Below are 12840 nucleotides of genomic sequence, written 5' to 3' on the forward strand. Positions count from 1 at the left end.
TTTGTGGTGTCTCTTGAAGACATTTTTTGATATGATTTTACATGCAAGGAAAGATCTTCCAAAAAGATCTGTATATCATTCAAACACAGCACTGCATATTTGTCTTAAATTTCAGAAAATACCTCATTCCTGAATCTGGGGTGGGGGTGGGGGGCACGATTCCCCAATTAACCAGCTAAAAGACACACCTTGTTCTCAAGTGTCTATGTCAAATGCATTTAAGTATGCATGCCTCTCATTCATCCTGATCAAATTGTAATCATCTTTGAGATCCAACTTCATGAAAACATGTGCCCTCTGGAGGTGGTCCACGAAATCTGAAATAAGAGGCAGTAGGTAGTGATCCCTAATGGTCTAAAAAACTCTAAAATCATAATAGAACCATATCGTGTGTGTGTGTGTGTGTGTGTGTGTGTGTGTATGTGTGTGTGTGTGTGTGTGAATTAAAAAGACAGCTGCATATCCTTGAGATTCAGAAAGGTAAATATATCCTTTCTTCAACTTGTCATCCAGAAATTTCTTCACAATGGCCTAAGTCTTGAAGAGACAATGGATATTGCTTTCTTCGATGGAATCTGAGGTCCCAATTCCAAGTAGATGGCACCTTTATGCACTTGATTGGAAGCAGTGCCATTGCCTGGTCCTTCCCAAACACATCTGCACAGTCTGAGTATTTCCCTGGCAAGGCAGGAGAATCACTGTGCTAAATGGGCATGGGGGGTGGGTGGGTTAGAATAATAAGCTTGAAATCAGTGTTGTCGACATTTTGGTGATGGAAAAGAAATCATTCTTTGTTCCCAGTGCACATCTGGATTATGTAATTGTAAGAAAGCCATCACCTAGAGTGGCAAGTATTCCATGTCAACTTGTGTCATCAGATGTATCACAGGCCTAGTTCTGAGCATCAGCCTATCTATTTCTCCTCCCACCAGCATCAGCCTTTCTAGTGTCTAATGGATAAACACTTGTATTGTGGTCTCATATATAAAATTGACTGTCACCCTCAAGTGCATAAGGACAGAGAGTGGTATTTTCCAGCCTGAGTCTAAACAATGAGTAACAAGAACAATAAAATGCATTTGTTGGCTGTCCTTAATTGTCTCTTTAATTATTTCTTAATTGTCTAAGGAGCCCATTACTTTTGGGAAGGGGGTCTGTAAAGTTTCATGAAGCTATGGTCTTAGACTTATTTGGGCACTTGCTTGCTAAGTAGCCAGTAGATCTACAGGTGCGGCCATTGTGTAGCTGAGTTAGAAGCATGAACTTTAGCTGTGCATGATCAGTGGAGCTCTGCGGTAAACGCATAAAGTGAAATCTCTACTCTTTTGTTTCTCCCTTGGTGACAGAGATTTCTTGGCTGCTTCAATGTGCATGGATTCTTTGGTGCATCATCAGGATGCCATGAGAGGAAGAGCATAAATAGAAATGTAAATGCTTTTAAACCCCCTCGCCTTGCTTTTCCCTTTTCCCTCAGTTCCAATCAGCCATTTATTACTGCTCAACCTTGGAATAGCTCTTCCAAACGATCTGGGTGTCTGATCGCACCAATTCATCTCTCAGCTTGTCTGCAAGTCCTTCTCTGAATTGGTCATTCAGAGCCAAATCTGGTAAATAATTTAAAACCTGAGTTGGATAGCCACAGTCTACGCTGACCTTGTATGAGTTTGCAAATCTCACAACCAGCTATTGCTCCTTTAGTTGAATCATCGAGTGTGACTCTAAATCGCTGCGTGAATCCTGATATTTATCCAGTACAGGACCATTGTCCTCAATGATGGGCATAGCAGATTTGGCTGCATCTTCTCCCAGCAACTTCAATCCAAAATCCAATTTGGTATGACCTGTGGGAAACTGCTGGGAAGCCTCCCCCACAATAACTTTTCTTCCTAAAGTATGAAGATCAGGAACTGGTCCTGGTTTCCTCTAAGCATCTCTAGCAAAATCCGACGTGAACTGGGCAACAGACTACGGTGCTGCTGTTGTCAAAGGTAAATTGTGTTCCAAATGCTGTGTCAGGTGCACCATGGCATTTTGCAGGATAGTTGTTTGTAATGCCATCTGTGGTTGGTGTTGCAATAAAGATACAGCAAGGACAGTGGAATGCCCTGACAATCAGATGCCATCTCCACTAAGAAAGCTAAGATTCTTGGCCTCTCTTGAAAGAGAGCTGGGAGTTGCACAGTGTGTCCCATATCCCACCTCTGGCAGTCTGTCCAGAACAATAACCTTGGTTAATAGTATAGAAAGCAGCTGAGAGGTTTAAAAAGACCAACCGCATGTCCTCTATTTTGTTTCTGGAATAAGTCTCAAGTAAACCAGGGTGGTTTCTGTTCCTGAACCTGGATTGAAATGGCACTGAGAGCTGTGGAGGTGCAGTGGTTAGAATGCAGTACTGCAGGCTACTTCTGCTGATTGCTGGCTGCCGACGGTTTGGCAGTTCGAGTCTCACCGGCTCACGGTTGACTCAGTCTTCTATCCTTCCGAGGTGGGTAAAACGAGGACCCAGATTGTTGGGGGCAATAGGCTGACTCTGTAAACCGCTTAGAGGGGGCTGTAAAGCACTGTGAAGCGGTATGTAATTTTAAATGCTATTGCTACTTAAACTGAACAGTCACTATCAACTCAAACACCTTGCCTAAGAATGGAATATTTGCCATTAACTTATAGCTATTTTCAACTGTTGGGCCCAGGTTTGGTTTTTTCAAAAGCCTGACCAATGCCTCTTATCTCCTTCTCCTTCAAATATGACATTTATGACCTTCTGAACCCAGTCCCTTCTTACTAGATTAGATAAGCCAAAAAAGGCAAGGTTCAAGCACACAAGTTGTGGACTGAACACATCAAAGTCCATTGGCCAGTTCAGCCTTCAATCACTGAAACTCCTCCAATAAAACAGTACAGGACTCTCGACGTTTTCCTTATAGCATTATTAGAATTATAGTTTTATAAAAATGTATTAACCTGGTAAATAGCAAAAAGAAATCATCTTATTATAGTAATGTGCACCATCCCTCATAAGAAGAGGATGATGCGGATGAGGCTTCACTCAACCACATATTACATACCTTTATTAAATGTGGAACCTTAAAATTACTAATTCAATAATAATTAGAAAGAAGGAAAAAGAGAAGAAGAAATCTCATTTCAAAAATTGTCTTTACAAAGGAAGAGCAGGAGGAGGAAGAGGAAGAAAAGGAGAAATCTCATCTCAAACGCAGTCTTAACCAGGAGAGGGAGAGGGAGAGGGAGAGGGAGAGACAGCTATCTGGAAAATTTATGTTGCCTGCAACATGAATTTTCTTCCCTATTGCTTTGTCAGGAATGAACACAAATTACAAATGTTCACAAATAAAACACAACAACAAACCATTGCTGAAAATATCCTTCCAATACTAATTATAATTATAACATTATTAATGTTATGTCTTATAATGACTCTTATAATATATTAGAGAATAACATATGTTTAACTGTTGTATGCTTTTTTAAAAATAGCTTTTACAGCTAGTTAGAGCTAAAAAAATAGATATCATATTTTTCGCTCCGTAAGATGCACTTTTTTCCCCTCCCAAAAGTGGGTGGAAATGTGTGTGCATCTTATGGAGCGAATATGGGCGACAGGCAGCAGCGGCAAATGATGGCAGTGATCCCCGCTACCTGGAACAGCTGATCGGTGGTATTCCGGGAGGCTGATCCAACCGCCAATCAGCTGCTCAGCGACAAAGGATGCAGCATTCCCCGGAGGAGGCAGCAGATGCGGAGGAGGCAGCAATGGCGGCATTTCTGGTTGGCCAACCCGCTGATCAGCAGGGCTATAGGAGGCCGGGATCCAGCCATTGCTCAGCTGACTGGTGGTGGGCGCAATGGAGCAGAGCCCTGATGAGCCACGTGTTGGGGCTGCAATAACATGCTGAAGCTGAGCAGGCTGTTTGCTGTTTGCTGCAAGGACAGTAGCCAGATGAATACCGGATGAGCGCTGGGAGGCAGAGGCAGATTTCCCCCCCCTTGTTTTCCTCCTCTAAACCTAGATGCGTCTTATGATCAGGAGCATCTTATGGAGCGAAAAATACGGTATGTGGTAGATGCAAATAGTAGAATCTTCAGGCTGGCAAGATTTTGTCTCTATGTGCGAAACAATAAAGAACTTAGTTTGGAAGAGTTGCCATGCATTATTCTTGGTTTTGGGTCTGACTATACCCTAGATAAGATAACTATATGCTTCTCATGACTGAGATAACAAACATGGGATTTCTCTGTAAAACTAGGCATAACATAAATTCTACTCATTTCATAAATAGGATTGTACAGCTAGAATCAATTCCTGCAAGCACAGCTTTCCAAATTTGGGGTTAAATCAACTGGCAAAACAGATATTCTTCTCCACTGTACAATCCTGTATGTTTGAAATTTCTTGAGTAGATGGAATGAGGTCATTATCATCATCATCATCATTGATTATTTTCACATGGTAATGAGTGTTTTCATCAGGGAAAAAACAGACCACATCTCCAGTTCTGTGTCTCCTGCAGGGAAACTTATTTAAATATGCTTCTGTACTTGAGTAAGGGTCTGTTTCTATTTTAAGAAAAACATGCCCAGGCCATAGGCCTATCTAACGTCATCTGGATGCTGTCCAAGTTCCTTTTTTTCCTAATGAATATCAGTTCTGCAATTTTTAACAGCGAATGTTAGTTTGGGGTGGGGCTGAATATTTTTTGTTTGTCAAGTTTAAACACAATTACGCTACCAACGAGCAATGCCAAATATGTATAATTGTATAATGTCACAGAAGAAAAAGGAAGGAAACCATTTCTTCCTGTTTCTCAATGGGTCGACTTTTGGGGAACCTTTTGGCTAATGCCATCTCCTTACTATAAAATATAGTAACCGTTGATCCTCCAGCCAAATGTGGTAAGAAGTCAGGTGAGATATGATGGGGCTGAAGACATTTCTTGATGGCACTAAGTCACATTCTTTGTCCTTTACCTATAGCGTCCATTATTCAGATTGGCAGTAGCCCTTCAAAAGTATTGATGGAGGAATTGTCGTTGATGGCTTCTGATCTTTATATCTGGAGAGGAATGTGACACATATGTTCTTCCATGAGATTTCCACACCCACTTTGCTTTTTTGCAATAGTATCATTGTGGAGTTCTTGGTGCCCTCTGAGCTTGCTTGTTTGCGATTGTTTCATTACCTGAGTAGTAACATCAGCGCTGGATAATGAAACATCTGCAAGCAAACAGCCAAGCTCAGAGAGCACCAAGGACTCCACAATACAATCCTGAGCTATAGATAATTGATAGTATAATATGGAATCATCACGTTGTACATAAGAGACAAGGTCCTATGGTTCCAGATAGTACTAAAAGCTGCTGAGATATATCAAGCTAAAGCTGGGTAAAAGTGGACAGACCAACCTAAACTAATGGTAAACACTGAATGCTACATATATTCCCAATGATAATAAGACAGGAAGTCTTTCCGATTCTCCTGACCCTTCAAGAAGAATTTTATCCCATCTAAGTACAAAATTATGTTGATTCCTCCGTCTTAACTGGTAGCAATGCTCAGAATACTTAATTTATTCCATTGTTCAGTTTAGGACTTGGCCCATATGGAAAGCGGCTGTGGTGACATATGTCACATTGATAAAACATAAATCACAACATACCCAATGAAATATACTTTAAAAGCAGGTACTTGATTAGAAAGTATTACTTCACAAAAAGAGTAACAGAAGCTTGGCACCAACTTCCAGTGGAGGTAGTGGGTCAATCATCAGTAACTGAGTTTAGACGTGCTTGGGATAAATACATGTGTGTCATTTGACACAAATTAATGAAATAAAATGAATTAATAATAAAAATTAATAATAAATTAAAAACAAAACAAAACTCTCAAAGGACAGACTCTAGGGACCACCTGGATTTTTTTTTGTCCTGTCGGCTTTCTATTTTTCTATAGTAAATATTGCAGATTACCCAATTCTCTGCTGCAAATAGCATGCGCAGCTATTAAATACAATAATTCAGCAATAAAGCAGGCTGAAACGACTGTAACCCAAACTTTGCTGCAGTCATTTTTCTCTATGAAAGGGGAACATTTAATTCATATGCAACTAAACGCATTAGAACGAACAAAGATGTGTACTTTTATGGAGGTTTGTCTACACATTTTAAGGAGCATATCCAAATGCACACACACATACACACACACACACACATACCCATGTAAAACTTTGTGCTATTTCTTTAAATAATGATGATCATATAATCTGTACTAGGTTTATTTTATCTGAAGTTAATATCATAAGATTGCTAGGTAACTTTATAGCTGTTTTGCCCATCAAATCCCAGAATTCCAAGAACCAGCAAGGTCAACATTTGTAATTCTGGGAGTTGAAGTCTACACATCTGAAAGATACAATGCGACTGAACCAGTGGTGGGTTTCAAATTATTTTACTATCGGTTCTATGGGCATGGCTTGGTGGGCGTGGCAGGGGAAAGATACAATAAAATCTCCATTCCCACCCCACTCCAGAGGCAGGATACTATAAAATCTCCATTCCCTCCCCAATCCAAGGGAAGGTTACTACAAAATCCCCATTTCCTCCCGATCAGCTGGGACTTGGGAGGCAGAAAATATATCGGGGAGGAGCCAGTAATTACCGGTTCTCTGAACTACTAAAAATTTCCACTACCGGTTCTCCAGAACTGGTCAGAACCTGCTGAAACTCACCTCTGAACTGAACCAGGGATCCTTACATCTTTGACCATTGGCTGTGACAACTGGGGAATTTTTTGAATTGAAGTCCACAAATCTTCAGGTTGCCAAGATTGGATTGGATTTGTTATGAAACTAACATTTCAGATTATCAATCGTCGTTCTGGTAACCCAATATTAAAACTCCAAATCTCCATCAGCTATGAAAAATGCCTATACAGTAGCAGGAATTAACATATAATTCGATGCAATTATACGCTAGCTACAAATTATTTCATTTTACTGAGATATTAGACAATAACAGTTTTGTGAACAAATAAAAACAATTGTCATTACAGAATTTTCACATAATATAAACAAGTCAGTATAAGGCTCACAGAACCAGCAAATAGATGTCAATACAATCAATACAACATCAGACTGAGAGTTAATGACTTCAAATTAAACCAGATCGTAACATAGGCTCAATTAAATGATTTTTTTTTTGAGAAAGATCTGTTCTGGAACAACCCAAACCAACTATTTTACATTGCTCTATTCAGAGCAGGTCTGATATTAACAACAATGGGTGTGATTCTCCCTTCTGCAGGTACGATGTGTAGAAAGCATTTGGCACAAAATTTAAGTGGACCTTTTTTCCTTTCACCCTTATAAATTATTTTCCTACCCTACAGTATTCCTACAGTACTATCTAAATAGGCTCAAATAGGTATGGTAGGCTAGGAGTTGGGTGACCCAGGATTACAGGGTTCTCGTGGGGTGAAATGATGGGGGAACCTTATATGCTGCTTTGTGACTCTGAATGAAAGAGATATAAATCTAATAAATAAACCAACAAATTGTTTTATCATATAAGCAGAAGTTCCTTCAAGGAAGATTTGTGACAGAAGGTGCATCTTATTTGAACCTGGTCTTTGCCACAATATCCTTTCTCTGTTGCTACTTTGGTACTGTCCCTTTAGGCATCTGTCATTCTCCGCCTGTCTCAACAGTGGTGGTTTCAATTTTTTTTACTACCAGTTCTGTGGACGTGGCTTGGTGGGCGTGGCATGGCTTGGTGGGCATGGCAGGGGAACGATACTGTAAAATCTACATTCCCACCCCACTCCAGGGGAAGGTTCCTGCAAAATCCCCATTTCCTCCCGATCAACTGGGACTTGGGAGGCAGGGAATAGATGAGAGCGGGGCCAGTCAGAATTTTTACTACCGGTTCTCTGAACGACTCAAAATTTCTGCTACCGATCCTCCAGAACTGGTCAGAACCTGCTGACACCCTCTGCTATCACAGGTCACATAATCATATTTTTTTTTAATTTGCATTTATATCCCGCCCTTCTCCGAAGACTCAGGGTGGCTTACACTATGTCAAGCAATAGTCTTCATCCATTTGTATATTATATACAAAGTCAACTTATTGCCCCCAACAATCTGGGTCCTCATTTTACCTACCTTATAAAGGATGGAAGGCTGAGTCAACCTTGGGCCTGGTGGGACTTGAACCTGCAGTAATTGCAAGCAGCTGCTGTTAATAACAGACTGCGTTAGTCTGTTGAGCCACCAGAGGCCCTTTTTTATAACGTTATTATAATGCTATTTAGTCAATTAATGTGGGTAAAATAGTTACCCTACATGAATTAACAGCGACTTCCTGAATATATGACATAACCAGACAAGCCAGTGAAGGACTATTTAGTTAACACAAGAAGATCACTCAGAACAATTTAAAAAAGCCAGTGAAGGACTATTTAGTTAACACAAGAAGATCACTCAGAACAATTTAAAATTATTCAGATCAATTGTTCCTAATTAGTCCTTTTATCTCTAATGCATCAAGACATGAGAAATGGGTGAAAACGGATGTTTCAGAGCTGAGAAATATTTGTAAAAGGAGGAAAGAAGGACCGCTTAACAGGAATAACACAGTTGGAAGGGACCTTGGAGGTCTTCTAGTCCAACCTCCTGCACAAGCAGGAAACTCTATACTCTTTCAGACAAATGGTTGTCCGATTTCTTCTTTAAAACCTCCAGTCTTGGAGCACCCACAACTTCTGGAGGCAAGTTGCTCCATTGATTAATTGTTCTATCTGGAAATTTCTCTTTAATTCTAAGTTGCTTCTTTCCTTGATCAGTTTCCACCCATTGCTTCTTGTTCTACCCTCAGGTGCTTTGGAGAACAGCTTGACTCCCTCTTCTTTGTGGCAACCCCTGAGATACCCCTGAGAACACTGCTATCATGTCACCCTTAGTCCTTCTTTTCATTAAACCAGACATACCCAGTTCTTGCAACAATTCTTCATATGTGTTAGTCTTCAGCCTTAAATGCCAAATAAAAGCATTTCTCACTTAAATTCTGTGCCAAATGCTTTCTACACACTGTACCTGCAGAAGGGAGAATCATACCCATTGATGTTGATACAAGACCTACTCTGAATAGAGCAATATAAAATAGCTGGTTTGGGTTGTTCCAGAGCAGGTATTTTTCCAAAAAAAATCATTTTATTGATTCTATGCTAGGGTCTGGGTTAATTTGAAGTCATTAACTCTGACTCTGATATTGTATTGATTTTATTGGCATCTATTTGCTAGTAAACCTTTATACTCACTTGTTTCTATTATGTGAAAGTTCTGTAATGGCAATTGTTGCTTTTATTCATTCACGAAACTGTTATTGTCTAATATCTCAGTAAAATGCAATGATTCGTAGCTAGTGTATAATTGCATCGAATTATATGTTAATTCCTGCTACTGTATAGGCGTTTTTCATAGCTGATAGAGATTTGCAATTTTAAGTTGTGTTACCAGAACGATTAATAATCTGAAATATAAGTTTCATGACAAAACAAGTCAAATACTTCAGTTACTAGTTACTGCACTTCTAAAACAAGTAGATTAGATGGGAAAAAGCATTATATTGCTTATCATCAAGAAATACTTTACTGTATATAATTGCTTAACCAGATTAAAAAAAACTACCAAGTCTATTATTGGTACCATGTTTTCTTACGCCACTTTGCTTTATATTTATGTAGATTTATTTCTGAGCTATTAAAGAGTTTTAAGGCTTCATAGCTTGATCCCATGATGGAGAGATATTTATTTGCTCGTAAAGTTAAAATACAGAAGCTGGTTATGAAGATTGTAATTTAATTTCATTGTTGTGATGCCTGGAGATTCTTGTTATAGAGCTGATCATTATTATCATTATCCCAGCAATGAAAGATTAAAAGCAGACTGTATGTAGCTGTTCATGCATGCACAATCTCTCTCCAATGTGGAGAGAGGAAGATGAGTTCATCTTGATTTTATTGATATTTGAAAATACCTTATTAGTTCCTCTTTTGGAGGAATGAAGTAGCAAATTGTACCATTTGGCTGTTAGTGTGCTGTTGGGTTCCCATTTAGCTTTACTTATATACAGATAGGACCAACAGTGGGAGAAGTCATACAGAGAAGAATATTGTAATTCAATTGATTCTGTTTAAAGATTCTATCAAGGGCATCAGCAGGGGATTAGTGCATCAAAACCTGCAAGATGACAAATGTGGCATTGTGTGTGGGAGAGGGAGTGGGAGAGGGAAAGAGAGAGAGAGAGAGAGAGGGAGGGAGGGATGGCACTGCACATAAAAAGGCTGGGACTAGGACTGCGATGTTGCAGTCCACCATTTTGCAGATTTTTCTATGGCTACTGTAGAACTTCTTTGACTTATATATCCTTTAAATGCTACTGGTTCGGACCGGTTCGCCTGAATCAGTAGTAATAAAAGCTACCGGTTTGGGCGAACTGGTAATAAAAAAATGCTACCAGTTCAGATGAACCGGTATTTCCAACGATCAGCTTGCCACGTGATTTATATTCGCTAGAAAGCAGGAAATCCTGCTTTCTAGCTAATCTAAATCATGCGGCACAGCTGTTCCCTGCCCCCTGCTGTTCTACTTATCTAGGAAAAGGCTTCTTAAGCCTCCTTTTTCAGCGCTGCGTGGTAGCACCTGTGGTGCGCCTGCGTGCAAAGTGCATGTTTGGCACGCACAGGCGTGTGCAGCAAACCATTAGCAAACTTTGGAGCAATTCACCACGGCTTTAAGGTTCCAATTTTTCTTCAGGCTAATAGCCAAATACGGTCACTGAGTTACACGTCAGATGCCACATTCCAAAAAGTAGGGTTGGGACAAAACAAGGAAAGGATGGGGCCAGAGCAAAAACTGAATTTGATTTGAGGCTAAAGGTGTAAAGTGTTGGGTGGAATGATGAATGAGGAATGATTCCCTCCCCCTCCTAAACAGAGCATATAGCAATCTGGATGTTGATATTTATTGCCTACAAAAAGGCAAGAAAAAAAGGACAGAGAGAGCAAAAGGGCCACCTGGGACTGAGTTTCCTTCAAAATTGTGAACTGAATTAAAAAAAAAAATTTTTTTTCCTCATGTTTTGAAAGAGTTGTTTTTTTTGTAAAACTTTTTGAATAAAAAAAAAAGAAAAAAAAAAGAAAGAGTTGTTATAGGAGGAAGGGCACAGGGAAAAGCACAGAGATGAGAAACAGAGAGGCCTGAAGACAGAACGGTCTGGATCCTTTTTTATCAACCCTCGTTGGCAGAATCCCAAAGCAGCTCCGTCCAGTTGGAGCATCACACTGGCAGATATTTTTTTCCTGCTGGGTGGTGACTTGACATAGGCATGACAGCTAAGTGAGAGACATCAACACGTCTAGTGTTGGGATTGAGTCACAACAAACTTCATGGAATCAGGATGGGTCATAGCAACAAAGGGAGCAAAATTCATGAGAAGGTAGTTTGCAATGTTGGGGAATGGTACTTTAAACTAGCAAAAGGGATAGACCCAAAACTAAGGCATTTGAACAGCTCAGATTTATACCATGGCTGGTTTTCTGCTGCCCCTTGATTTTTTGTTTTTCTTTTTTTGTCTCACATTTAGTTTAAATTTAAAAATCAAACTGAATATATATTTGATACGTATAGTTGAAGGGCATTTTTTCCTTTTAACTAAATAGCAAAATGCAGAAATGATAGTCTGGATCAGGTCCTCTTTATGGAAGAAGAACACTTTTTACCTCTTAATCTTGCCTCAATTCTAATCCAGATTCGCCACCTGCTTATATCTACTGAAGAGAAAATTACTACTGGTGAAAAATGGGAACTGCCTGACATAGACTTTGTGGCAACATTTCAAAATTAATTTGAGCTGTTTGGCTGACTTGTAGTTCTTGATAAATGGAGTGCAGTTAACAATGCAACATCTTATTTCATAGGAAAACAATCATAACTTGTTTCAGGTTTTTTATTTAGATTTTTAAAAATGGAATAGCAATTTACACAATGAGAAACATATTAAGTAAAGAATGTACAATGCTGTGAGTACAAATACAAAAAAGGATATGCATAAATAAAAAGTAAAAGTCACCGCTAATGTGAAAAGTCCAAAAGTTGTTCACCATTTCCATTTATAACAAGAATTGACAAGATTACACCTTTTGCAATTTTGCGTTTTGGAATTTAATCTTCCCAAGTATGATAAAAGTGTGGTTCTTGCCTCTGAAAGTTCATTATTCTAAATCTATCAGTGATTTTTTTTTCTAATAAGGGAATTAAAAAGGCACTCGTAATTGACAAATCAATTGTTGTATCTTCAAGAAATTCAGTAATGTCATGCAATGAAGAATGTTGTTGCCTTAAGTAAACTGACAGTTTCTTATTATAAGTGAATGGTTGGATTGTACAAATAGATACAACGAACCTAACTTGGGAAATCATTTGAGAGACTGCTTTGTAATTATACTAATTTTACTAAAAATGTTGTTCCAGAAGGTTCTTTCCAATCTTAATTTCTTTAAAATCCTTCCCTTTGAAATGCCAGACAAAATACTAATGAAATGGCAAAGACAACTGAAAACTTTAGTTTCAATTAACCTAGAAATATTTTATATCAGTCACAGGGAGGCTGGGGGCTTCCAAATATCTATAAGCAGAATTAAGTTATTTGATGCCATTTATAGTGGAGCACCCTAACTAAGCATAAGGCCGATACAGGTATTATAGCAGAAGCTGACAATCTTTTGAATTATATATTTTTTCCAGATGAAAATTTTCCACAGCATATA

This window comes from Ahaetulla prasina, chromosome 1 (genome assembly GCF_028640845.1).
Source record: "Ahaetulla prasina isolate Xishuangbanna chromosome 1, ASM2864084v1, whole genome shotgun sequence".
Lineage (NCBI taxonomy): Eukaryota > Metazoa > Chordata > Lepidosauria > Squamata > Colubridae > Ahaetulla > Ahaetulla prasina.